At 41.3% G+C, this 10,639-nt stretch overlaps 1 non-coding gene across 1 annotated transcript; it reads left to right on the top strand.

Moving 5' to 3' along the window:
- The first annotated feature begins 8,718 nt into the window (after window positions 1-8,718).
- Window positions 8,719-8,825, top strand: LOC141583371 (U6 spliceosomal RNA). Its single transcript, XR_012516027.1, has one exon. It is a non-coding gene; the product is annotated as a U6 spliceosomal RNA (small nuclear RNA).
- The last annotated feature ends 1,814 nt before the right edge of the window (window positions 8,826-10,639 follow it).

Here is a 10,639-nt window from a genome sequence, read left to right as displayed (position 1 = left end):
ATTGAACTGAACAAGCTGTAGGCTTGTCATACATAGCTTTTATCATTTTATGCTAAATTCCGCCAGTACCTAGTTTATTGAGAGTTTTTACCATGAAGCGCTGTTGAATTTTATCAAAGACCTTCTCTGCATCTATTGAGATAATCATGTGGTTTTGCACTTTGGTTCCTTTATGTGATGGACTACATTTATGGATTTGCATATGTTTAACCAGTCTTGCATTCCTAGGGTGAAGCCTACTTGTTCGTGACAGATAAGCTTCTAGATGTGCTGTTGCAGTCAGTTTGCCAGTATTTTATTGAAGATTTTTTCATCGATATTCATCATGGAGATTGGGCTGAAGTTTTCTTTTTTAGTTGAGTCTCTGCCCGGTTTTGGTATCAGGATGATGTTGGTCTCACAAAATGAGTTAGGGAGGATTCTCTCTCTTCGTATGGATTGATAGTTTCAGAAGGAATGAAACCAGCTTCTTTTTGTATTTCTGGTAGAATTCATCTGTGAACCCTCTGGACCTGGACTTTGTTTGGTTGGTAGGCTATTGATTCCTGCCTCTACTTCAGCCCTTGTTATTGATCTACTCAGGGTTTCAACTTCCTCCTGGTTTCGTCTTGGTAGAGTACAAATGTTGAGGAATTTATTCATTTCACCCAGGTTTACTGGTTTATATGCATAAAGTTATTTGTAGGAATCTCTGAGTGTAGTTTGTATTTCTGTGGAGTCAGTGATGATATCCCCTTTATCGTTTTCTATTGCATCTATTTCATTCTTCTCCCTTTTCTTTTTTATTAATCTGGCTAGGGCTCTGTCTATTTTGTTGATCTCTTCAAAAAATCTGCTCCTGGACTTATTGATTTTATGAAGGGCTTTTTGTGTCTCTGTCTCCTTCAGTTCTGTTCTGATCTTAGTTAATTCTTGTCTTCTGCTAGCTTTTGAGATTTTTTTGACCTTTCTCCTCTAGCTCTTTCAATTTTTACAATAGAGTGTCAATTTTAGATCTTTCCTTGCTTCTCTAGTTGGCATTTATTACTATAAATTGCCTTCTCGACACTGCTTTAAAAGTGTCCCGGAGATTCTGGCACGTTGTGTCTTTGTTCTCATTTGTTTCAAAGAACATCTTTATTTCTGCCTTCATTTCATTGTTTATCCAGTCGACATTCAGAAGCCAGTTGTTCTATTTTCATGAAGTTCTGCAGTTCTGAGTTAGTTTCTTAATTCTGAGTTCTAATTTGATTGCATATGGTCTGAGAGACGGTTATGATTTCATTTGTTTTGCATTTACTTAGGAGTGATTTATTTTAAATTATGTGGTCAGTTTTAGAGTAGGTGCTGTGTGGTGCTGATCAGAATGTATATTCTATGGATTTGGGTTGGATATTTCTGTAGATGTCTATTAGGTCTGCTTGGTCCAGATCTGAGTTCATGTCCTGGACCTCCTTCTTAATTTTCTGTCTCAATGATATGTCTAACAGTGACAATGGACTGTTAAAGTATCCCATTATTATTATGTGGGAGTCTAAGTCTCTTTGTAAGTCATTAAGGACTTGCATTATGTTCCTCGGTGCTACCCTGGTGCTCCTGTATTGAGTGCATAAATATTTAGGATCGTTAGCTCTTCTTGTTGCATTGATCCTTTTACCTTTATGTAATGCCCTTCTTTGTGTCTTTTGATCTTTGTTGTTTTAAAGTCCATTTTATCAGAGACTAGGATTGCAGCTCCTGCTTTTTATTTGCTCTCAATTTGCTTGACACGTCTTTCTGCATCCCTTTATTTTTAGCCTACATGTGTCCTTGCACAAGTGATGGGTTTCCTGAATACAGCACACTGATGGGTTTTGACATTTTATGCAATCAGATGGTCTATGTCTTTTAATTGGGTCATTTAGTCGACTTACATTTAAGGATAATTTTGTTATGTGTGAATTGGATACTGCCATTTTGACGCTAGCAGGCTGTTTTGTCCTTTAGTTGACACATTGTCTTCATTGTGTCGATGGTCTTTACCATTTGGTACATTTTTGGAGTGGCTGTTACTGATTGTTCCTTTCCTTGATTAGTGCTCCTTTCAGGAGCTCTCGTAAGGCAGGCCTGGTGGTGAGAAAATCTCTCAGTAATTGCTTGTCCATAAAGGATTTTCTTTCTCCTTCGAATGTGAAGCTTAATTTGGTTGGATATTAAATTCTAGGTTGACAGTTCTTTTCTCTAAGGATGTTGAATATTGGCCCCCACTCTCTTCTGGCTTGTAGGTTTTGTGTGGAGAGATCCACTGTGAGTCTGGTGGGCTTCCCTTTGAGGGTAACCCGACTTTCTCTTTTGCTGCCCTCAGCAATTTTTCCTGCATTTCGACCCTGGTGAATCTGACGATTATGTGTCTTGGGGTTGCTGTTCTTGAGGTATATCTTTGTGGTGTTCTCCATACTTCCTGGACTTGAATAGTGGCCTGCCTTGCTGGGTTGGGGAAGTTCTCCTGGATAATAGCCTGAAGAGTGTTTTCCAGCTTGCATTCATTCTTTCTGTACACTGAGGTGTGCCTATCAAACGTAGATGAGGTCTTTTCACATAATCCCATATTTCTTGGAGGCTTTGTTCATTTCTTTTCACTCTTTCCTCTCTATTCTTGCCTTCTTATTTTACTTCATTGCATTGATTTTCAATCTCTGATACTTTTTCTTCTGCTTGGTCAGTTCTGCCTTTGAAACTTGTGTATGCTTCATGAAGTTGTTGTGGTGTGTTTTTCAGCTCCATCAAGTCGTTTCTATTCTTCTCTAATCTATTTATTCTAATCAGTATATCATCTAACCTTTTTTCTAGGTTCTTAGTTTCTTTACATTGGGTTAGCACGCGTTCTTTTAGCTCTGAGAAGTTTGTTATTACCCACCTTCTGAAGCCGATTTCTGTCAATTCATCAGATTCATTCTCCATCTATCTTTGATCCTTAGCTGGTGAGGAGTTATGATCCCTTAAATGAGAAGAAGTCTTCTGGTTTTTGGTGTTTTCTTCCTTTTTGCGCTGGTTTCTTCCCATCTTAGTGGCTTTATCTACCTGTGGTCTTTGTACTTGGTGACTTTCAGGTGGGCTCTCTAAATGGATGCCCTTTTTATTGATGTTGAAGCTATTTCTTTCCACTTAGTTTTCCTACTAACAGTCAGGCCCCTCTGCTGCAGGATCACTGGAGGTGCTGTCAAGATCCCACTCACCTGGAGATCACCCATGGGGCTGCAGAACAGCAAGGGTTGCTGCCAGTTTCTGCCTCCGCTATCCTCACACCAGAATGGTATCCACCAGATGTTGGCCTGAGCTTTCCTTTATGAGGTGTCTTTTTGTGTATATGGGGCTCAGAGAATTGCTTGAGGAGACATTCTGTCCCTTATAAGAGCTCAAGTGCTGTGCTGGGAGTTCTGTTGTTTTGTACAGAGCTGCTGAGCTGGTACCTTTAACTCTGCTGCAGCTGAACTCATAATCTGCTGTTTTCCCAGGTGCTCTGTCCTAGGAAGGTCAGCCTTATTTATAAGTTCCTGCCATGCTGCTGCCTTTTTTCTTAGATGCCCTGCCTGGCACAAAGTAGTCTGCATTGGTAGTGGCAGACTGCCTTGGTATTGGGGGATGCCCTTCCCCCCACGAAGTTGGGCCATCCCAGTTCCAGCTGCGCTTTTTGTGAAACTCTTAATCCAGAGTGTTTCAGATTTCTTGTCTCGTGGGTGTGGTACCCATCAAGCCAGATCACATCACCTGGTTTCCTGTCTCAGCCCCCTCCCTTTCAGTTGAATGGACAGCTCTGTCTCCCAGGCATTCCAGGCACCAGTTGAAATGGCCACCCAAACTTTTGTGAGTTTCTTTGTCCTGATGCATCCCTGGCTGAAACTGCTGAAATGAAAACTCATGGCACTTTTATGCTCAGGAATCTCCTGGTCTGTTGGCAGTGAAAACTTCTTTGGAAATGTAGTGAGCACTCACTCTCTGCACTGTTCTTGCTGGTAACTACATTCCGAAGATGTTCTTATTCAGGCATCTTGGATCTTCCTTAATCTCATGATTTCTAAGAAAAACTCTATAAGTCCTATCTTATTTATTATTAATATTTTGAATTAAAGGTTTCTTTTGTATTATGTGTTTACAGCACAGACGTAACGGTGATTTTCTGGAGGATCACTAGAACTAGCATCAGACAACATAGGGAAAATTCTTCACAATATACTATATACATCTGTGTGTATTACACACATGTACAGGTAAATACACACACACACATATATATACACACCTATATACATACACACACACACAAACACACACACAAACACACACACGTTTATTTTGAAACAGAGTCTCACACAGTCTGTCGCCCAGGTTGGAGTGCAATGGCATGATCTCAGCTCACAGCAACCTCCACCTACTGGTTCACATAATTCTCCTACCTAAACCTTTTGAGTAGCTGGGATTACAGGTGCACACCACCATTCCTGGTTAATTTTTTTATTTTTAGTAGAGACGAAGTTTCCCTATGCTGGCCACACTGGTCTCGAACTTCTGACCTCATGATCCATGCACCTCAGCAGCTAGGATTATAAGTGTGAGCCACTGCGCCCAGCCACATGTAGAAGTGCAGTACTACATAGAACACTGAACATTACATGCTGCTGGGATTACAGGTGTGAGCCACAGTATCCAGCTGCATATATTTTTTTATTTCTCTTTTTAAGAATCCTGATCTTAAATGAGTTCACAGTTGGATGTAGAAGTGCAATACTTAGATGCATATGTGTACATATAGGATACAAAACTTAGATTTAAGTTATGAATAAATGTAATTCTTATAACTGACTATAACAGTATTAGAAAAGTCATATATTGATAAAACCTTCTTCAGAAAAAGGAACTTGAAAACTTAGAGGAACTGCTTCTGTCCAAATATATGCATAGCTAAGGCTCTTACAATGGTGTGGTTTATAGGATAGATATCAGAGTGTAAATCCAATTTTTAAAACGTAGTCAAATGTATTAATCTTATATTTTATGCCTATGATTATTCTGTTATTCAGAGAAAGGCTTTTCCAATTCCAAAATTCTTTAAAATCCTCTAGTGATTTATTTTTCGTGGTGTTTAAATCAATATTGAAACTTTCTGGAATTTACACTCTATTAGGTTTGAAGTTTTGTTCAACTTTTTTTCAGTTACATATTCACCATGGGAATTCTTTCATTATACAAATATACATCTTATGCTTTAAATTCAGAGGAAATTATGATATGTTATTCTATTGTGTGCTAACTAAAATGTTGCTTTGTTGACTTAGAATTCTCTTAGCCATAAGAAAGAAAAAGATCTCTTGCATGAAAATAGCATGTTCTGGGAAAAAATTGCCATGCTTAGACTGGAACTAGACAAAATTCAACAGCAGAACCTGCTAAGGGAGAAAAATTTTTTTTGGAGGACATTGAAAGTGTGAAAGAAAAGAATGCTAATATTCAAAAGGCTATAAAATTGGATAAGGAAGAATGAACAAAGACAGTATTTAAAGACAGTGGACAGCTTAGCATTTTGACAACGAAGAATAAAATGGTCAGTTCTGAATTGGAAAATGTGAGACACAACTAGGAAACGCTGGAAATGGAAATTCAGTCATGTCCTTGTAGACTGGCTACTGCTCTACATGACTGTGACCAAAGCCAGATAGCAGAAAGAGACTTCTTTCCAGAGAACAAAACCTCAACAGGTTTATTTACAGGAGACAATGAATTCTCATACATCTAACCTGAAAGAGAACAGCAAGATTCTTTCTGAACAATTGTAATGCTTATTGTAAAAATTAACAGCCTAAAAATTCAGCTCCATCACACAAGGTAAACTGTGAAAGAAAAGACAGGACAGGCTGCCATCTTTCCTGTTGGAGGAACTTAATTATTCCAGCCTGTGGGCATTGGAGAGTACAAACCGACCAGGGGCAGAAGAGTTCCCGCAGCACAGCACAGCTGCTTTACCAAATCATGGCCAGACTGGTTCTGTTAGCAGGCACCTGATCCTGTTCCTTCTTTCTGAACAGGACCTCCCACCTGGTGCTTACAGCTACCCTCACAGGTGTTCCCTGGCCTATGGAGATATGAAACATTCCTTAGACAGAGCTCCCACAGAGAAAGGCAGGCCACCATCTTTGTTATTTGGATGACTAGGTTCTGGCCTGAGGGCTTTGTAGAACCCAAGCTGACCAGGGGTGTAAGTGGTAGCTCAGCACAGCAGAGCCACCTTGCAAAAACATGGCCAGACCCTTGTTTAAGTCAATCCCCAACCACATCTTTAGTCACTGGGTACAGCTTTTCAACCAGGGTCTCTGGCTGCCTTCGCTGCTGTTCTCTGGCTGACTGATGTTTCAGGCCTCCTTGAATCAGAGCTTCCAGAGAGAGGACCAGACTGTAATCTTTGTTGTTTGGGCAACTCAGCCATTTCAACCTTGGGACTTCAGAGTGTCTGAGGGAACCAGGGGCTGAAGTGAACCCCCAGCACAGCACAACTGCTCTACAGAAACATGGCCAGACTTTTTTAAAAGCAAGTCTCTGATCTTGTTCCTCCTGACTAGACAAGACTTCTGAACTTGTTTCCAGCCACCTCTCGTAGTTGTGTCCAGATTGGCAACGGGATTGTACCTCAGTGGTACAGAGGTCCCAGAGGAAGAGGCAGGCTATTATCTTTGTCTTTTTGCAGGCTTCGCTAGTGATACCTTGAGTCGCTGGAAGATATGAGGCAATTAGGTACTGGAGTGGACCCCCAGTATACCACAGCAGCCTTATGGGAAGCTGGCTGAACCCTTACGTGGGTGCTGGCTTCCATATCTCCTCAATGAGCAGGTCCTCCTGGCTTGGGTCTTTATCCAGGACCCCACTGAAGCCAACAAGCCAGTAGCAACTTGGCAATTTCTTGGACAGAGCTTCACAGATCGACTGAAATCCTCTCTGCAACTGCCTCTGCAGTGGATCTGCCCTTGTTACCTTCAGAATATCAAGAAAGCAAAGACCCTAAGTGCCATATTGACAACTCTAACAAGCTGCAGTTGACCCAAGGAACAAGGCAGTCCATCTCTTGTGGATACCACATACCCCCCACTGCTTATCACTGGACAGGGAACTCTGGCTTGGGCCCATAGAACAGACCCTCTATCCTGGGATGATTACACTAAGTGATGGCTAACTCACATCTCTCTGGGGTAGAGCCCGCAGGAGACAAGCAAAGTGATGGAGCAGGAAGCCAGCTGATGTGAAGCCCAGAGGGCAGGCACAGCTATCTCTCTAGGCTCTACTGGGTCTTATGAGACACTTTATCCCAGCACTTTAGGACTGTGGAGGTCTGATCAGCCACATCTCATGTGAAGATTGCCCAGCAGAGATCACGTATGTGATTTTCCCTATTGATAAAAGGAGACTTGCTTAAAAAAGAAGTCTGGCCACGTTTTTGTAGAGCAGCTGTGCTGTGCTGGGGCCTCACTTTTCAGAGAGTTATCGGAGGCGTGATATCTACTGGGCATTCTTGCACATGAGATGAAGCTGGTCTGACCTCAGCACTCCTTAGTCTGCTTGCCTCTCCCAGGCCCCAGACTGGCCACACCTGCCTACAGGGCACTCTCAGCTGCCCACACCTTTGTTTCTGTGCCAGTGGACCATGCCTGAGCAGTGAAGAGATGCAGCAAAGTGGACCCTTCAGGCACGCACCCGCCTCTACATTGCCTCTCCATACTGAAGCTCTTTATACAAAAACGTCCTACGTCACTTTGCTGGTGTGTGTTTACATGAGTGGATTTTGCTGCACTTGCCCTACCAGCACATGGGAATGTAGCACACACTTTAACCCACACCAACTCCCATTGAAGAAAGAGCCATGGTAGGCAGAGGAACAAAATCACAACCTCTGCCAACACCTTCTCCTTGTGCTAATTCTGTGCACGAAAAGGGAATGCTAATATACGTTGAGTGGTCGTTGCTGCTTAGGGGGTCACAGAGACGGCACCCAGACATGCACAGGCCAGCACCCCAGCCTGAACCAACACTACCTCCAATGCAACAGCACACACAGCAGGGGTATTCTGGCCGCCACCAAGCTGTCTTGCCTCCACCACTTCCACCACTGGGCAAATGCCAACAGGGAAGCAGGCAGGTTTGCATTTGCTAACACTCTGCCACAGCTGCCACACTTTGCTGCCTTCAGTGCAGTAGACTCCAAACTTTGAGGAGCCAGAGAACAAAGTTGAGACCCAATATAAGTTTCCCAGAGTTAAAGCACACAGCCCAGGAATTGAGAGGTGAATTTTGGCCCCCTAAAATCCTCCAAAACCAAAGGCAGCTGCCTGATTCTACTTTAAACCACAATCAAACCCTCAAGATCATCAAATATGATAAAAGAAAAATATCCTGTGCAAAGGTCAGCAACCTCAAAGGTTGAAGGTGAATAAGCTCATAAAGATGAGGAAGAATCAGGGCAAGAACACTGAAACTCAAGAAGTCAGCATGCCTTCTTTCCTCCAGATGATTACATCAACTGTTCAGCCTGTTCAAGTTTTCAGAACTAGCCAGAGGCTGACATGTATGCAATGATACAAGTAGAATTCAGAATGTGGGTAGAAACAAAGTTCACTAAGTGAAAGAAGTATGTCATCATCCAATGCAAGGAGGCCAAAAATCATTGTAAAACATCGCAGGAGCTAACAGGCAATATATCCAGTATAAACAACATTACTGGTGCTCACTTTGGCAGCACATATATTAAAATTGGAATGATTCAGAGAAGATTAGCATGGCCCCTGCTCAAGGAGGACCTAAAAATTCATGAAGCATTCCATATTTGTAGAAAGAATCAATATCTTGAAAATGGCCATACTACCCAAAGTAATTTATAGATTCAATGCTGTCCCCCTCAAGCTACCAATGATCTTATTCACAGAACTGGAGAAACCCACCTTAAACTTCATATGGAAGCAAAAGAGAGTGTGGATATCCAAGACAATGCTAAGCACAAAGAACAAAGCCAGAGGCATCATGCTACCCGATTTCAAACTATAATACAAAGCTACAGGAATCAAAACAGCATGGTACTGGTACTAAAACAGAGAAATAGAGTAATGGAACAGAACAGAGGTCCTGGTGGCAATGCCACACATATACAACCATCTCATCTTTGATAAACCTGACAAAGACAAGCAATGGGAAAAGGATTTCTTGTTTAATAATTGTTGTTGGGAAAACAGGCTACCAGTGTCCAGAAAGCAGAAACTGGACCTCTTCCTGATACCTTACAGTAGAATTACCTCCAGATGGATTAAAGATCTAGACATAAGACATAATGCCATAAAATTCTAGAAAAAAAATAGGCAAAGCCATTCAGGACATAGGTGTAGGCAAGTGCTTCATGACTAAAACACCAAAAGCATTGGCAACAAGTTTACTTCTCCTATATTGCAAAGTTTCTAAATTCTACATCAAAGAGTTCTTTCATCACAGATTCTCTGCATGATAAAATCGTATATTGTGAAAGGGCTTGCCTGCTTACCCTTCTCTTGCCACTTGACCCTTTCAACAATTCTATGAAGCATTTAGAAATGATGTTAATTACAAATGAGGAAAACTAGAAATCAGAGAGCTACAACTTAAGTTTTATGTGACTACTAGGTTGCAGAAGGAGAACTACCACTTGGGATTCCTGGCTCCCAATCCAATGTTTTTTCCATCGTGTTGTGTGGTCTGTTCTGAATCAGATCATTTAGTTCAACAAAAATATTTTCTCCCAACTCAATAAAAATGGTGCTTATTAATCATGGAAAAAAAAAAAGGAAAATAGACAAATGGGACCTTATTAAACTCCAGAGCTTATGTACAGCAAAAGAAACCATCATTAGAGTGAACCAGCAACCAGCAGAATGAGAAACAATTTTTGCAATCTACCCATCTGACAAATGGCTGATATACATAATCTACAAAGAAATAAAACAGATTTACGAGGAAAAAAACAAGCAAACCTGTTCAAAAGTGGACAAAGGATATGAACAGACACTTTTGAAAAGAAGATATATATGAGGCCAATAAACATGTGAAAAAATACTCATCATCACTGGTTATTAGAGAAATCAAAATCACATTGAGATATCACCTCATGCCAGTTAGAATGGTGACCATTAAAAAATCTGGAGACAACAGATACCAGAGAGCATGTGGAGAAATAGGAACACTTTTACACTGTTGCTAGGAGTACAAACTAGTTGAACCATTGTGGAAGGCAGTGTGGCACTTGCTCAAGGGCCTGGAAATTGTAATTCCATTTGACCCACCAATCCCATTACTGGGTATATACCCAAAGGATTATAAATCATTCTATTATAAAGAAACATGCACACGTATGTTCACAGTGGCACTGTTTACAATGGCAAAGACCTGAAAATAACCCAAATGTCCAGAGACGATAGACTGGACAAGGAAAATGTGACACACATACACCATGGACTATTATGCAGCCACAAAAAACGATGAGTTTATGTCCTTTGTAGGGACATGAATCAATCTGGAAACCATCATTCTCAGCAAAGTGACAGAAGAAAGAAAATCCAACACTGCATGTTCTCACTCATAGGCAGGTGATGAATAATGATAACAAATGGACACAGGGAGG

This window comes from Saimiri boliviensis (genome assembly GCF_048565385.1).
Source record: "Saimiri boliviensis isolate mSaiBol1 chromosome 19 unlocalized genomic scaffold, mSaiBol1.pri SUPER_19_unloc_4, whole genome shotgun sequence".
In the NCBI taxonomy this organism is placed as follows: domain Eukaryota; kingdom Metazoa; phylum Chordata; class Mammalia; order Primates; family Cebidae; genus Saimiri; species Saimiri boliviensis.
Note: the sequence above shows the minus strand (reverse complement) of the source record. Positions and strands in the feature narration are given on the sequence as shown.